The sequence below is a fragment of the Cervus elaphus genome, chromosome 23 (genome assembly GCF_910594005.1).
Source record: "Cervus elaphus chromosome 23, mCerEla1.1, whole genome shotgun sequence".
NCBI classification, from domain to species: Eukaryota; Metazoa; Chordata; class Mammalia; order Artiodactyla; family Cervidae; genus Cervus; species Cervus elaphus.
In genome coordinates this window covers 69,720,493-69,735,643 of record NC_057837.1, presented here as the reverse complement: position 1 = coordinate 69,735,643, position 15,151 = coordinate 69,720,493, and the positions used below count along the sequence as shown (strand labels likewise).

Sequence of the window (15,151 nt, the reverse complement as noted above, 5' to 3'; positions counted from 1 at the left end):
TCTAGGTTGGTCATAGCTTTTCTTCCAAGGAGCAAGCGTCTTTTAATTTCATGGCTGCAGTCACCATCTGCAGTCATTTTGGAGCCCAAAAAAATGAAGTCTCTCACTGTTTCCATTGTTTTCCCATCTATTTGCCAGGAAGTAATGGGACCAAATGCCATGATCTTAGTTTTCTGAATGTTGAGCTTTAAGCGAACTTTTTCACTCCCCTCTTTCACTTTCATCAAGAGGCTCTTCAGTTCCTCTCACTTTCTGCCATAAGGATGGTGTCATCTGCGTATCTGAGGTTATTGATATTTCTCCCGGCAATCTTGATTCCTGCTTGTGCTTCATCCAGCCCGACATTTCGCATGATGTACTCTGCATATAAGTTAAATAAGCAGGGTGACAATATACAGCCTTGACGTACTCCTTTCCCGATTTGGAACCAGTCTGTTGTTCCACGTCTGGTTCTAACTGTTGCTTCCTGACCTGCATACAGATTTCTCAGGAGGCAGGTCAGGTGGTTGGACTGGTACTCCCATCTCTTGAAGAATTTTTCCCCAGTTTGCTGCGACCTACACACTCAAAGGCTTTGGTGTAATCAATAAAGCAGAAGTAGATGTTTTTCTGGAATTCTCTTGTTTTTTCTATGATCTGAAGCTGAAACTCTGAAACTTTGGCCACCCGATGTGAAGAACTGACTCATTGGAAAAGACCCTGATGCTGGGAAAGACTGGAGGCAGGAGGAAAAGGGGACAACAGAGGGTGAGACGGTTGGATGGCATCAGCGACTCGATGGACATGAGTCTGAGCAAGCTCCAGTAGTTGGTGATGGACAGGGAAGCCTGGCCTACCGCAGTCCATGAGGTCGCAGAGTCTGAGACCACTCAGCGACTGAACTGAACCAAATGGAGGCTGTAAACAGCGTTGCTCTCCACTCTGCCATCTGGTGGCCATAGTCAGCAATTGCAGCTTTCCCACAGGACAGCTACCTTTAAAGCCATGGGGATATCACTCTCGCTCTCCAGCCATGTCAGCAACTGTTTTCCCTCCTCCAAAAGAAGGCAAGAGCTCTTTCTGCTTAGTCTTCCATGCCGAAGAACTTAGGTGGATTTCCAGGGGAAGAGTCAGAATTTTTTTTAAATTGACACCATTCTGAGTCTTACTCGAAATAATTCCTCAGCCCAGCAGACACCCAGAGTCTAGGTTGGAGCCTTTGTCTTGCCTCCAGCCAAGCTCCCTCCTCTCCCAGGACATGTTTCCTGGAAAGTGCAGTGGCCTCTGTCCCTGTCTTTGTCCAGAGCCATTAATCCCAACAATCTCTCCATCTCCCCCTTAAAAGAATTGTGAGCTCTATCCACCCACCCCAGTTGCCAAAGGCCAGAGACCACCTCTCTGAGACCATCCAATTTCTCAAGAAAAGACTAACCTGGGACTTCCCTGGTGGTCCAGTGGTTAAGACTTCGCCTTCCAATTCAGGAGGTGTGGGTTTGATCCCTGATGAATCCACCATCTTTAACCAGAAATCCCTTCACATTTTATCATTTAGAATGCTTTCAGCTGTAGGTAACAGAAAAACTAACTCAGCTTGGCCTATCTGATAAGGAAAAGTATAATATAATCCTGTGTAAAAAGAAGGTAAGACTGAGGTAGGAGATAGACAGGCTCCTGGTTAGACATTTACAATCAGCCAGTCTTCTCTTCTGGGTCTCACAGAATCCCATGTGTGGGGGACTTCCCTGGTGGTCCAGTGGCTAAGACTCTGCACTCCCAATGCAGGGGGCCCAGGTTCAATCCCTGGTCAGGGAACTAGATCCCACATGCCTTGACTAAGTGTTTGAATGCTGCAACTAAGACCTGGCACAGCCTAATAAATAGATAAATATTCTTTTAATGGAATACAATGTGTGGTCCACACTAGTTTCACAAATCTGTTATTCCAGTATAACTTGTGATGCCCTAACTAAAGTTACTCACTAGGTCTTAGCTGCAGTTCTTGTGTCATGCTTGCTTCTTTAAATCTGACTAATTGAACATTTCTCTTATCCCTTTTATAACATGTGGTGTCGCTTGACCTAATTAATGTGTGGGAGCACTACACATTGGTTTCCAAACCCTACAAGTCTGGAGAAGGAAATGGCAACCCACTCCATTATTCTTGCCTGGAAAATCCCATGGGCAGAGGAGCCTGGTGGGCTACAGTCCACGGGGGTCGAAAAGAGTCAATACAACTGAGCGACTTTCACTTCACACCCTACATGTAAGATACACACAGTGTATGCAAAAGACTCTTCCTTCAGGCTTGTAATGCCCTTTGCATGGAAGATCAATGAGGGAAATCTTTATATTCTGCCTAAAAACAAAATCAAATTTATATACTAAACTCATTTGCTGAAAAATTTAACTTGATTTCAAATAAAAAATGCATTTCTGACATGCAAAAAAAAAGTATCCAGTGTGAGACCATGAGTGATGGCTGCTGCCTTCTGAGACTCAGTTCTTTCCCTGAAATTCAAGGAGATAAACATACCTCAGTGCACACAAACAGTAAGTGCTGGAGTCAGGACCCAACTCCAGATCAACCAACTACAGAAAATCTGACTCCTGAATCCTCTGGTCTGGGGAGGAGGTGGGGGATGGGGAACCCCGATGGTAAGCAGGGTATGGAGCCAGCACAGAGGCTAGAAGTCATGTCCTGAAGAAAAGCTGGGTGAGATCAAGCCAAGCTCCAGGAGACCAGCTGTAGTTAAGGGTGGGAACTAGGTGTGGAGCCAAAATGTGAATGTAGGGGCTTGAGAGCACCTAAAACCAAGGACCAGAGGATCGGGCAAAAGGTTGCAGCCTGGAGGAACCTGGAGGTGATGTGAATTGAGAGCAGCTACTTAAACAGCCCCAGCGCACAGGCTGGCCGAGGGGAGCAGCCAGCTCTACACCACACAGGACACAGGACCCCTCAGCAAACCCAGCCTGTTCCGTGCACCAAGGCCATGGAACCCTAGTCATGCTGGAAAGTGAGGAAACTCCCCTTGGGATCCAAGACCTGGGAAGCACGCATTCCCACCTTCATTCATTCCTTGGCCCGGCTGTTTTTAGGTCAGCCAGTACAGAAGCCTTCTATTGGACGTGGAGGCATCAGAACGGTCCTCAAGAGTTCAGATGCCATGCTCCAAGGAAGGCAAGGAGGAAAGAACCACGGGGCCCGCAGCGGGTGCGGCGATGCCCAGCGGTGGCTCCGCATTCACTACTGTCCTGGGAACAACCCGGCAGGTGCAGGTTTGCAATGTGACGTAAACAGCAGGCGCCGTGCTCACCCTGCTGGGGCTTTTGGAACCACACAATATGTTTGATTGAAAGACTCTTTCAGAAGCTTAATGTTTTTAACATTAAAGAATTAAATCAATAATGTCCCCATTTCAGCTTCTCTGTGATTATGTCCTTTGTGTCCTGTTTGCTAGTCACAAGCTTTCTAAAAATCACAATCTATGTCATTTGTCAAATAAAATCAAGAGAAGAGGGAAAGAGGACAAGAAAGAAAATACCCTCGGATGAATACCCACTACACGCCAGGCACTGTTCCAGTGGTATTACATCCATTGACTTAGGTCAGCCTCCTCGAAACCCCTAAAGCAACATGTGGCTATAATCCTCATTTGATAAATCAGCAATCTGAAGCTCAGAGAGGAAAAGAGACTTCTCCAGTCTCTCCAAAGAGCAGAGGCTGGACTGGAACTCTCTGGTGTACTGGATTCTAAACGCATCCTCCTCCAAGGTATTCTTTGCTAATTTCCTCCACTCGGCGCTCCCAATCCAGTAATAGAACCACTTGGGGCCAAGGACCTTCCTCTAGCACGAGGCTCCCCTGTCTTCAGGCCTAGTTCACAGAGCTAATGTGAAAGATCTTCCGGTCTAGCTGGGTGGGCCCCTCAGGTGATGCTATGCTGTGCTGAGTCGTTCAGTCGTGTCCAACTCTGTGCGACCCCATGGACTGCAGCCCACCAGGTTCCTCTGTCCACGGGGATTCTCCAGGCAAGAATACTGGAGTGGGTTGCAATGCCCTCCTCCGGAGCATCTTCCTGACCCAGGAAACAAACCGGGGTCTCCTGCATTGCAGACAGATTCTTTACCAGCTGAGCTACCAGGGAAGCCCCCAGGAGGTGATGCCAGATCTCCTGAATAGTCCCTGGGATGGGAAGGGGAAGCCCAGATTGCCTGTCTACAGAGGGTCAGGGAATTCACTTGAGAAGCAGAATTTTAAAGTTCAGGGTCCTCGATTTGGGACCAAGAGTGGGGTGACTACGACAGGGTTTAAATCCTAGAAGTAAACAAGTGTGTCCTAGGACTGAGTGGCTAGCCATGCAGTTGGAGGCAGCAGTCTCGGCTTCCAGGGGAAACTTTGCTCCTTTCTAGCTGGGAGACATTAAGGAAGCTACTTTTCTGAGCCAGAATTTTGTCAGTGAAATGAGACCAGTGCTACCTTCCATGAGGGTTGGAATGATTAAATCATAGGTTGCGCAAGAGAGTTTCTGAGGGGTTTCCTACATAGTGTCTACAAAAGGGCCTCGGTTGCCATGCTCTATGCTGAGGCCACTGCTAGGCATGAGGATGCATAAGAACACAGTGGTCAGTGTCCTGGGAGAGGTTTTCCTGCGTCCCATACGACAATGTATCCTTGAATCATAGTTCAGTTGTGTGGCCACGGATACTCACACTTAAGATACAATAATAGGCACCTCCCTGGTCTCCCAAAGCAGGTGGCCCAGGTTCAACCCCTGGTTGGGGAACTAGATCCCACATGCCACAGCTAGGAGTTCAAGTGCCACCACTAAGACCTGGCACAGTCAGATAAATTTTTTAAAAAAACTTGTAAAGATATAATAACAACTTAGATCAATTAAATCAGCATTCCTGAGGGTAGGACCCAGGCATTAGTAATTTTTTAAAGCTCCCCAGGTAATTGCCACATGTGTCCAAGGTTAAGCTGCCCCCTGAACACCCTCCCCCAGGAGGCCTACCTGAAAGAAGCAGGCTCCTGAGCACACCCAGCTGAGCCCAGCCAGGCTCAGCGAAGCACTCGTCTCCACTGATTGGGAAACCTAATTGCCTTCAGGTTCTGTGCAAAGCCAGCCGGGGCTTAATCATTCCACTCACATCAAAATATTTACTCCAAATAGTCATTACCACCTGGAAGGGGCTTGCAGGTAGCGAGGGAGGAGGAAGTGAGGGAGGCAGCAGGATTCGGCATGCTGTAAGGGAAGTGGGCCTGCTTGCAGGGGTTGCTTTTCCCATCACCCACTGCTCAGCTATGTCTTGAGTTAAGTGTTTGCGCTTTAATGCTCCAAGGCCTGAATCATCCGATTCTGCACAGCACAGGTGCTGGGGCTCAAGAACATACAGTAGATGATTTGCATAAAGTGAGCGATTTGCATGGAGTGGAAAATTTGCATGCAATAAATAGCTAAGGGGAGGATGAAATGATGGCTCAGAAATGGCCTAAAATAATGTGCTAATTTGTAGCCCCAGTATGATCTGAATGCTTCTCAGAAAAGTGAACGTCTACCTACAACGAGAGAGAGAGAGAGTTACCTAGTTCCTGGCTATCATGTCTTACCTCCAGAGAGTGTGATGGGACTAAGAATGAGGGGACAGGGGACATGTGAGACTTTGGGTGTCCCAGGGGCCAGGCATCTGACCCTTCCATATCACCACCTGCTCTCAGCTCATTATCATCAATTGCATTCGGTTCAAGCCCAGATTCAACTCCAAAAAGGAGTTCCTCCACCTGACTGTGAGCTCACAGAGGGCAGAAGATGTATCCGAGTCAGGGTCACACCCCAGCGTCCAGTACAGGGCACAGCACTGTAGCAGTTGGGAATGTTTGCAGCTGCAGTAACAGAAATCTCAGCTAACAGCAGCTTAAACCATAAGAACATTTGTTGCTGGAACTTCCCTGGCGGTTAGGAATCCGCCTTGCAATGCAGGGGACATGGATTCAATCCCTAATTTGGGAACTAAGATCTCACACGCCGTGGAGCAACTTAAGCCCACATGACAGCTACTGAGCGCCTGTGCTCTGGAGCCCTTGGGCCACACTAGAGAACCGAAGCACTGCAGCAAAAGATACAGCATGGTGTGATGAAGATCTCACGTATGGCAGCTAAGACCCAACACAGCCAAATAAGGACTTTCTTTAAAGAAAAGAACATTTGTTGTACTTAAGAATTTCACCAGTAGATTGAGGGAGAGACAACTCAACAGTCTTGACAAGAACCTAAGCCCCTGGAATCCTCCCATCTGCCATCCTCCAGTCTTTTGTCCTGTTAAAACACTCAGATTTGAGGACTGATTTGTTACAGCAGCGTAACCTAGCCTATTGTGATTAATACATCTGTAGATGCAGATTCTCATAGGATCTTGAGCAAAGAAACTGGAACCCTTTATAATATCAATAAGTCTAAAGTCCCTAGAAGATTCAGGTTTTGATATGCTTTGCAGTCTCCAGAGTGCTCAGCAGAGTTCATTTTAATTCTATTTCCACCAGTAATTGCGCACATTTTAGCCTCCCTGTATTTCTGTTTCCCTATGTACTGGAAATTATAACAGTGCCTTTTTCATAGGATTGCTGTGAGGGCTAAAGAGATAAGACCTAGCAATTTTATTTTTATTTTGGAGAAGGAAATGGCAACCCACTCCAGTATTCTTGCCTGGAAAATCCCATGGATGGAGGAGCCTGACAGGCTACAGTCCATGGGGTCGCAAAGAGTCAGACATGACTGAAGTGACTTCACTTTTACTACAATTTTATTTTTAGGAAATTATTCTACAGATAAACTCACACCTGTATGCATAGGAATAACATAGGAAGTTTTTCACTGCCTTGTTTTCTGTAAGAGGAAAGGACTGTGAACAACCTAAATATCTCTCCAAAGGAAAATAAGTTAATAAGTTATGACAAATCCACAAAATGGAATACCATGCAGCTTTACAAATAAATTTAAATAAATAAATAAATAAAATAGATCTCTTTGGGCTAAAATGAAAAAAATTGCTGAGATATATTGTTACATGTAAGAATCAAGGAGCCATACAAAATACATGAAATGCAATCATTTGTTCTTATCTAAATGACATGCCCATATATAGTGGTTTGTGAATTTTAAACATTCTGAAATGACACCCAAGAAACAATATTTGCTTCTTAAGGAGGGAAACTGAGAGGCTGGAGTGGGAAGGAGACTTATATATTACTTCATATCACACTATTAACATTTTAATTTTACATTCATGATTTTTAATAAGTGATCATGTCAAGTGTTAAGAACTCTGTGCCAGTGAGTATTAAATATTGTTGTTGATGATGTTATTGTAATGGATGTATATTTATTTCTTTTGGCTAACACGGCATTTGAGGGCCTCCTGCCTCTGGCTCCCTGGAAAGGTCTGGCTCCTACCTCCTTGCCTTCCTCCCTTTTCTCCAAGAAGGATGAGAAACAGGAAACTATGGAAACTAAATGCCTATTTTCAGTCTTCTCTGGAAGGAACAATTCCACCTGGACATGTGTACATGCCAACACAGTCCCAGCTGCCTCTCAGATAAGATATAAGGTTCAGCTAGAGGTGCTGAGAATGTGGCAAGATTACTCCAGCAGATGGAATCCTGCTGCTGCACCCCAGGAGATGGTTCCCAAAGAAATGCTTGTCCTTGAACCGTAGCCATGACTCCAGAGTTTGCAGTCGAAGGTGACTTTCATTGCTGCTGCTCTACATTCTGCCAGCTGGGACTGACAAAAGTGGGGAAGCTGGCTAAGAACATCTCCTCCCCAGGGGGGGTGGCCACCCTGCCAGCCCGGCAGGGCCCAGAGGGGAGGCTGTTGGTACGGTAGGATGAATAACGTTTCCCCAAACATGTCCATATCCTAAGCTCTGGAACCTATGCATGTTAACTTATAGGACGAATGGGACTTACCATGTTTAATTAAAGGAAGACTCGAGATGGGGAGGTTATGCTGGGTTATCTGGGTGGATATGATGTAATCACAAGAGTCCTTATAAGAGGGACATAGGAGGCTCAGAGTCAAAGGGGAAAGCCATGTGAGAATGGAAGCAGGGATTTAAAAGCTAAGTCACTGGCTGTGATAATGAAGGAGCCCTGAGCCAAGGAACGGAACTCTAGGAGCTGAAAAAAGTGAGGAAATGCATTCTCCCCAGAGCCTCCTAATAAAATATAATCCTGGTAACACCTTGGTTTCAGCCCAGTGAAATCCAGTTCAGACTTCTGACCTCCACAACTATCAGGCAATAAATATGTGTTGTTTAAAGCCCCAAAGTTATGGAAATTGGTTACAGCAGCCATAGGAAACTAATGCAGTCATTATCACCTCTTCTCATGATCTCTCTGCTCAGCTCTCTTCACTGTCCCCTTTCAACTGCCTTCCCAGGCAGACCTGCCCCACATCACTCCAAGATAGCCACTGCAGCTCCAGACACCTCACAGCCTCTCAGCTTCAATCCCAGAGAAGAGTGACTAATCGACACCACCTACCACTCTCTGGCTCTACTGAGATGCGAGAGGAAGGATTTCTCTCAAACTGTAGGGACCCTTGACTTTGTGGTGGGGAGAATAGCACATGTCTATATACCGTGGCAGTAAAGTAATGGTAAGGAGCATGGATTCAGAAGCCAGACTGCCTGTTATTGCTGTAAGACCCTCAAAAGGTTATTTAAAAAAAAAAAGTTATTTTACCTCCCTGTGTCCCTGTTGCTACACTTTAAAATAAGGATAATGACAACACTCAGCTCTAGGGTTGTTCCTAGGTTTAAACAAACTAGTAAACATAAAGCACAAAACCAACACAATATTGTAAAGCAATCATCCTCCAATTAGAAATAAAATTTTAAAAAACATAAAGCACTTAGAACATGACCTATGGCATAGAAGGAGCTATAAAAGGATTTTATTATGATCTTCCCATAGGTGTTCTGAAGAAGAGGGACTAGATGCTGAATGGCCAAAAATTGATGTCTATCTACCATGTGGGCAGAGATTCTAGGCAGGACAATGTGTATTTGTCTATTTCCAAAGCTCACTTTCCAAGACTCAAAGCTTGATACTAACAGTGCAATGAAGAGTTAGAGCTCCCGGCCCAGCATGGCTGCAAGTTACATGGGGAGAAGCAAGTAGATAGAGGAAGGAGGAGGAGGTGGTAAGGAAGACTGATTTTGGAGACAGTCTCTGTTAGAGCCTTCATTGCACATTCATACTGCTGATGTTGACTGGGTGGTAGATGCAGAACATGGAGTCATACACTGGCCCTGCTAGGAAGAGCAGAGAGTGATGGAAGACAGAAACAGAAATATAAAGTGATGATACACTGCAAACAAAAGTGTATTTACAAAGGTTTGAGACAGCACAGAGGAGGGGCTGGCTCGCTGACCACTTTATCCTAAAGGCTTTGGAGAGCAGGAGCTATGTGTGCTGGGTATTAAAGGATGGGGTGGGGTGGGAGGGCTTAGGTTGCTTAAATGGATGAAAAAAAATTTTCTAAAGGATACCTGAGCAATCTTTGGACAGAGAAGGTGAAGAGGGCATCGCAGCTAGAGAGAACAGCTTGTATTAACACAGAGGCATGGAGGTGTGAGCATTGTTACCATGAAAGATAGGATACTTAGATCCTGGTCTGACATTAGAGAATTCCTAGCCAAGGGCTACACTAAGTCAGCATGCTGGACAAATAACATAGTTTCTTTCCTCAGCCCCAAGGTTCTGCAGTATCTGACCTCTGATTCTGTGATCCACTCTAAGACCCTTCTCCCTCTTGTTGGCCTTCTGTCCTCAGGTTCTCCAAGTTCAGTACGGCCTGGTAACTATCTCTGCCTGGAACAGCAACACCCATGCCCAACATCTTCTCATGGCTGGCTCCTTCTTGTCATTTATATGTTCAGGTGTCATCTCCTCAGAGAAACCTTCCTTGATTACCCAACTAAAACAGTCACCCTTTATCATAAGCAGCCTATGTGGGAGGTTGGGAGCAAACCCAAACAGGCTTCACATGGACCAACTCCCATTTTCCCATTTTTTGTAAATTCCCACTTCCCTGACTCTACTGAGCTCCACTCACCCCCACCCTATCCCCTCATTCTCCCTTTAAAATGCCCAGTCACCTGTGTAAACACCCCAACAAATCAGACTTGAGTTCAGTACATGCTAGACCCTTTCTATGTTACTGATTAAAATCTGTCCTTACCATCTTTAACCAGTGCCCAGATTTGTTTATCTTTGGCACCAGGCACCAAGCTAAGACTTTCCCATTACAGCATCTCATTTGATTCTCATGTGAAATCTATGAGATGTGGTCTCTATTTACAGACAGGGAAACTGAGAGTCGGGGAAGTCATCTGCTGAAGACCACAGAGCAGGTATGCAGCACAGTCCTACCCACTGCATACCTCCTACCATGGCCCAGTTGCAGAGAAGAAAGAACACTTGAATCAGAAAACGATATTCTAATCCCAAAGGTGACACAATTGCTGGTTCCAAGCAGAAGCTGGAGCTGTCCACAGGTGCATGAGTTGCTGGCCCATTATCCATCAGCCGTAGGAGATAGCACTGGCCACCAGGACTGAGGTTTGCAGGAAGCCAGGCTCTGGACTTCAGCAATCACATCCCATTTTCCTGAGATCATCACAGAAGCTCTGCTCCTCTGCTTCTTAAGTCATCAATTCTGACCCTGGCATCCAGCCACTAATGTGATTTTATGGCACCTTAGGGCTTTGTGTGAAACCAAGTTTATGTGGCGGGATGAAGGGCTTCTACCCTCTTGCTATTACCTAGAGGAAATTTGCTTTGCCTCTTTTCTGTGAGATTAGAAATACACTCCAAAACTCCTGTGAAATCTACTGGGCCAAGAGTGGGCATGAACAAATGTTGGTGAGTCTGGTCTCTGCTCTAAATAGAATCACAGCCCTCTGGATGACCTGACTGTTTAAAAACACTGTTGAGAATGGAGCTCTGTCCTTGAAATCAGGAGGCTCAGGTTTAAGTCTTGAAACATGATCCCTCTGGGTCTCAGTTTCCATAACTTGAAAATGGTAGCAGCATCTCCAGCAGTACCTGCCTTGATTGCCCCATGGAAATGATACTGAGCCTGGCCCTGTGAGGCTCCTGGGCACAAAAGCCTTCCTGTGCCCCTCACTTCTTGATGACAGGAAACAAGCTTCATTCAGCCTCCAGGACGCTCAGTTCCAAGGGGTAGGTTCAAACAGAAGCTCATTAGGGAAGGGAGGGGTTGTGGAGACAAGGGAAGGAACAGTCAAGAGAAACAACAATGAAGCCTTGGGGCAAGGTCTTGGTTTCCCATCAAGGAATATGCATAACCATACCTTTGAGCTGTTTTGCAGACCCAACTAGGTGGGAGAAATTAATGGTATACAAGCACATAGATTCCAGATCACTTGGAACCAGAAGGTTGGTGATGCTGACTTTCACTTACCTCACCACCAACCAATCAGAAGAATGATACAAGCTAATCACGCCCTCTTTGAACCATTACTATAAAATTTCTCACTACCCACTGTCCGAGCAAGGTTAAGAGTGTCTGTCCTTAACAACTCAGTAGCCCTTTCACAGGCCAAACTGAATCTAACTGTTGAAGATCAGATTGCTCTCTCTCCAAGAAATGGCAATGTGTTCTATTGAAAGCTCCAGTTTCTGAATAGTTTAATTTCTATGCATTTGGAGAATAAATTCAAGTTTGGGAGATTCATTTTTTTAATGCAAATTGACTCTGACTTGGAAAGAACTGAGACAGAGTTCTGGGGCGGGGCCTCTCATCTTAATGACCACATTTGCATATCAATAGCCTCTCACTTCATTTACTGCCTCGGCCACCCCCTGAGCTTAGATGGCTCAAGACATAATGGAAAGATGGGAGAAATGCTGGTCCCCTTTCCTCTTCAAAAAGTTTAAATATAGGAACCGCTTTGAAATAAAAATTTCCCTATGGACTTTTGAAGTCAGACTGAGCAGATAAAATAGATAATATTTTATCAAACTTGCCAAGAATGGAGGAGAGTGTGGAATGAATCCTTTTACATTTGCATGATCACGCAGACTCTTTGGAATTCTCACTGGGCTCCATAGAGGCCAGTCATGCATCCCTAGATATTTATTGAGAGCTTAGTGCCAGGGTAGGGGAGCAGAATGTGTCTCCCCAAAATATGTCTCCTTGGCATATTAACTATTTCAAGCTGGTTATTTTCGAAAAAATAGCAGACACAGGAGAAACTCTGAAAACTAAGTAGGAGTGCCCTGTGCTGTGTTCAGTCATGTCTGACTCTTTGCAACCCCACGGGCTGTATGTAGCCTCTGTCCATGGGGATTCTCCAGGCAAGAATACTGGAGTGGGTTGCCATGCCCTCCACCAGGGGATCTTCCTGACCCAGGAATAGAACTGGGGTCTCCTGCACTACGTGCAGATTCTTCACCAGCTGAGCTACCAGGGAAGGCCGGTGTGTGTGTCTCTGTGTTAAGTCGCTTCAGTAGTGTCCGACTCTTTGCAACCCTATGGACTATCGCTTGCCAGGCTCCCCTTCCCATGCGATTCTCCAGGCAAGAATACTGGAGTGGGTGGCCATTTCCTCCTCCAGGGGATCTTTCCAACCCTGGGATCGAACCTGCGTCTCTTATATCTCCTGCATTGGCAGGCAGGCTCTTTACTGCTAGTGCCACATAGGAAGTCCCAGGGAAGACCCGTGTTTCTCTCTAAACAAATCCATTTCTTATCTATCACTTTGTCTCTCACTGAATTCTCTCTGTGATGAGACATCAAGAATCAGAGCTTAGGTCCTGAAACCTGGTGCATTATCTCAGTTAAAAAAAACAATGGGTTTTGGCCAGGTTCAAGTCCCAGCCACATGGGTTCAAGCCCCAATCAGAGTTAGTGGTTTCAAAGACAGGTTCCAGTCCAGAGAGGTCTCTGTGGTCTCAACCTTTGTTCCTTTGTCAGTGCTGTCCCCACACCATCCTTAGCAACTGCGCAACGAAGAACTTTGGTGCCTTAGAAGTTTCTGGATCTTGTGAGGGCAGCATCGTTCGTACTCTCTTGTGGGGCTCCCCTTTCACCCACAGCTAAGTTATAAAAAGGCTTATGGGCTTGAGTTGCTTTCAAGATGCTACTCATCAATGACCACATTTTGAATCCTCGAATTGAAAAAACTTCGAAATTGTTAAGTTTTTAGAGAGCTCTCATCATAAACAGCTGTTTAACTGGTGCCTATGGAAAGACTCGGAGAAGGCAATGGCACCCCACTCCAGTACTCTTGCCTGGAAAATCCCATGGACTGAGGAGCCTGGTAGGCTGCAGTCCATGGGGTCACTAAGAGTTGGACACAACTGAGCGTCTTCACTTTCACTTTTCACTTCCATGCATTGGAGAAGGAAATGGCAAACCACTCCAGTGTTCTTGCCTGGAGAATCCCAGGGTCGGCGGAGCCTGGTGGGCTGCCATCTATGGGGTCGCACAGAGTCGGACACAACTGAAGCGACTTAGCAGCAGTAGCAGCAGCATGAAAAGACTAGACTAAAAGGTGGACTGTCGCTGTTGTTTAGTCACTAAGTCGTGTCTGACTCTTTTCCACCCCATGGACTGTAGCCCACCAGTCTCCTTCTGTCCATGGGATTTCCCAGGCAAGAATACTAAAGTGGGTTGCCAGTTCCTTCTCCAGGGGATCTTCCTGACCCAGGGATCGAATCCATGTCTCCTGCATTGGCAGGTGGATTCTTTACTGCTGAGCCACCAGGGAAGCCTATTTACAATGGTAGGGAGTGTTTTTAAAAGGTGAATACAAAGAGATATTGTTGCTTTCGAATTGTGGTGCTGGAGAAGACTCTTGAGAGTCCCTTGGACAGCAAGGATATCAATCCAGTCAACTCGGAAGGAAATCAACCCTGACTATTCATCGGAAGGACTGATGATGAAACTGAAGCTCCAATACTTTGGCCACCTTATGCGAAGAGCCAACTCATTGGAAAAGACCTTGATTCTAGGAAAGATTGAGGGTAGCAGGAGAAGGGGACAACAGAGGATGAGATGGTTGGATAGCATCAACAATTCAGTGGACATGAGTGTGAGCAAACTCTCAGGGAAGGACAGGGAAGCCTGGCATGCTGCAGTCCTTGAGGCTGCAAAGAGCTGGACATGACTTAGCAACAGAACAACAACAACGACAGATAAAACAGCTATTGTTAAAAACTCCCTTAGTTTTTAAAAAAAGTTTGGAAAGACTTAGTGAAATTTGGGTCTCATCTTCCCCTCATGGGTCTTACAGATGCTAATAAAAACATTATGCTGAGACTTCCCTGGTGGTCTAGTGGCTAAGAATCCATGCTCCCCATGCAGGGGGCCCTGCTTCAATCCCTGGTCCAGGAACTAGATCCCACATGCTACAACTAAAGATCCTGCAATGAAGAGTTTGAATGCCACAACAAATGATCAAAGATTCCATGCCACAACTAAGACCAAGCATAGGCAAATAAATAAATCTTCTTTAAAATAAAGATAAATGTTCCACTGTGCTGTGCTTAGTTGCTCGGTCATGTCCTACTCTTTGTGACCCCATGGACTGTAGCCCACCCAGGTCTCCTGCATTGCAGGCAAATTCTTTACCACTGCACCACCTGGGAAATATTCCACGTGTTGTAACTAAAAGATCCCACATGCTGCAACAAAAACAACAAAAAAATCCTACATGCCACAATTAAAGATCCTACATGCAGCAACTAATACCCAGTGCAGCTCAATAAAGTAATTAATAGGGAGTCAGGAGGGTTGCCTGAGTCCACACAGTGTGCAATGGAAGCTGGGGATTGATATTCCAGGGTTGACAGGAGTAATAGTGGAGCTTTTTAACCCTAAGGTGAATTGTGTACCCCAAAAGAAGACCCTTGTTAAACACCTTTGTGTTCAACTTTTTGAAGATACGATGCATTGAATCCTGAAGATCTAGAACAGAGAAATCTTTGGATTTCCATTTTAGTTGGAAATCTTCTCTGTATAAAGAAGCAAACTGAAGAAAATGTAGTTGGATGGGCAGATCAGCCTTTTGATATCATTTAGACAGCAGCTCAGTTATTTAAGGAATTGAAAACAACTGTCTTTGTCTTACAAATCTTTAT

General features: G+C 45.6%; 1 non-coding gene across 1 annotated transcript; it reads left to right on the top strand.

Moving 5' to 3' along the window:
• The first annotated feature begins 1,718 nt into the window (after positions 1–1,718).
• Positions 1,719–1,791, top strand: TRNAG-CCC. Its single transcript has one exon. It is a non-coding gene; the product is annotated as a tRNA-Gly (tRNA).
• The last annotated feature ends 13,360 nt before the right edge of the window (positions 1,792–15,151 follow it).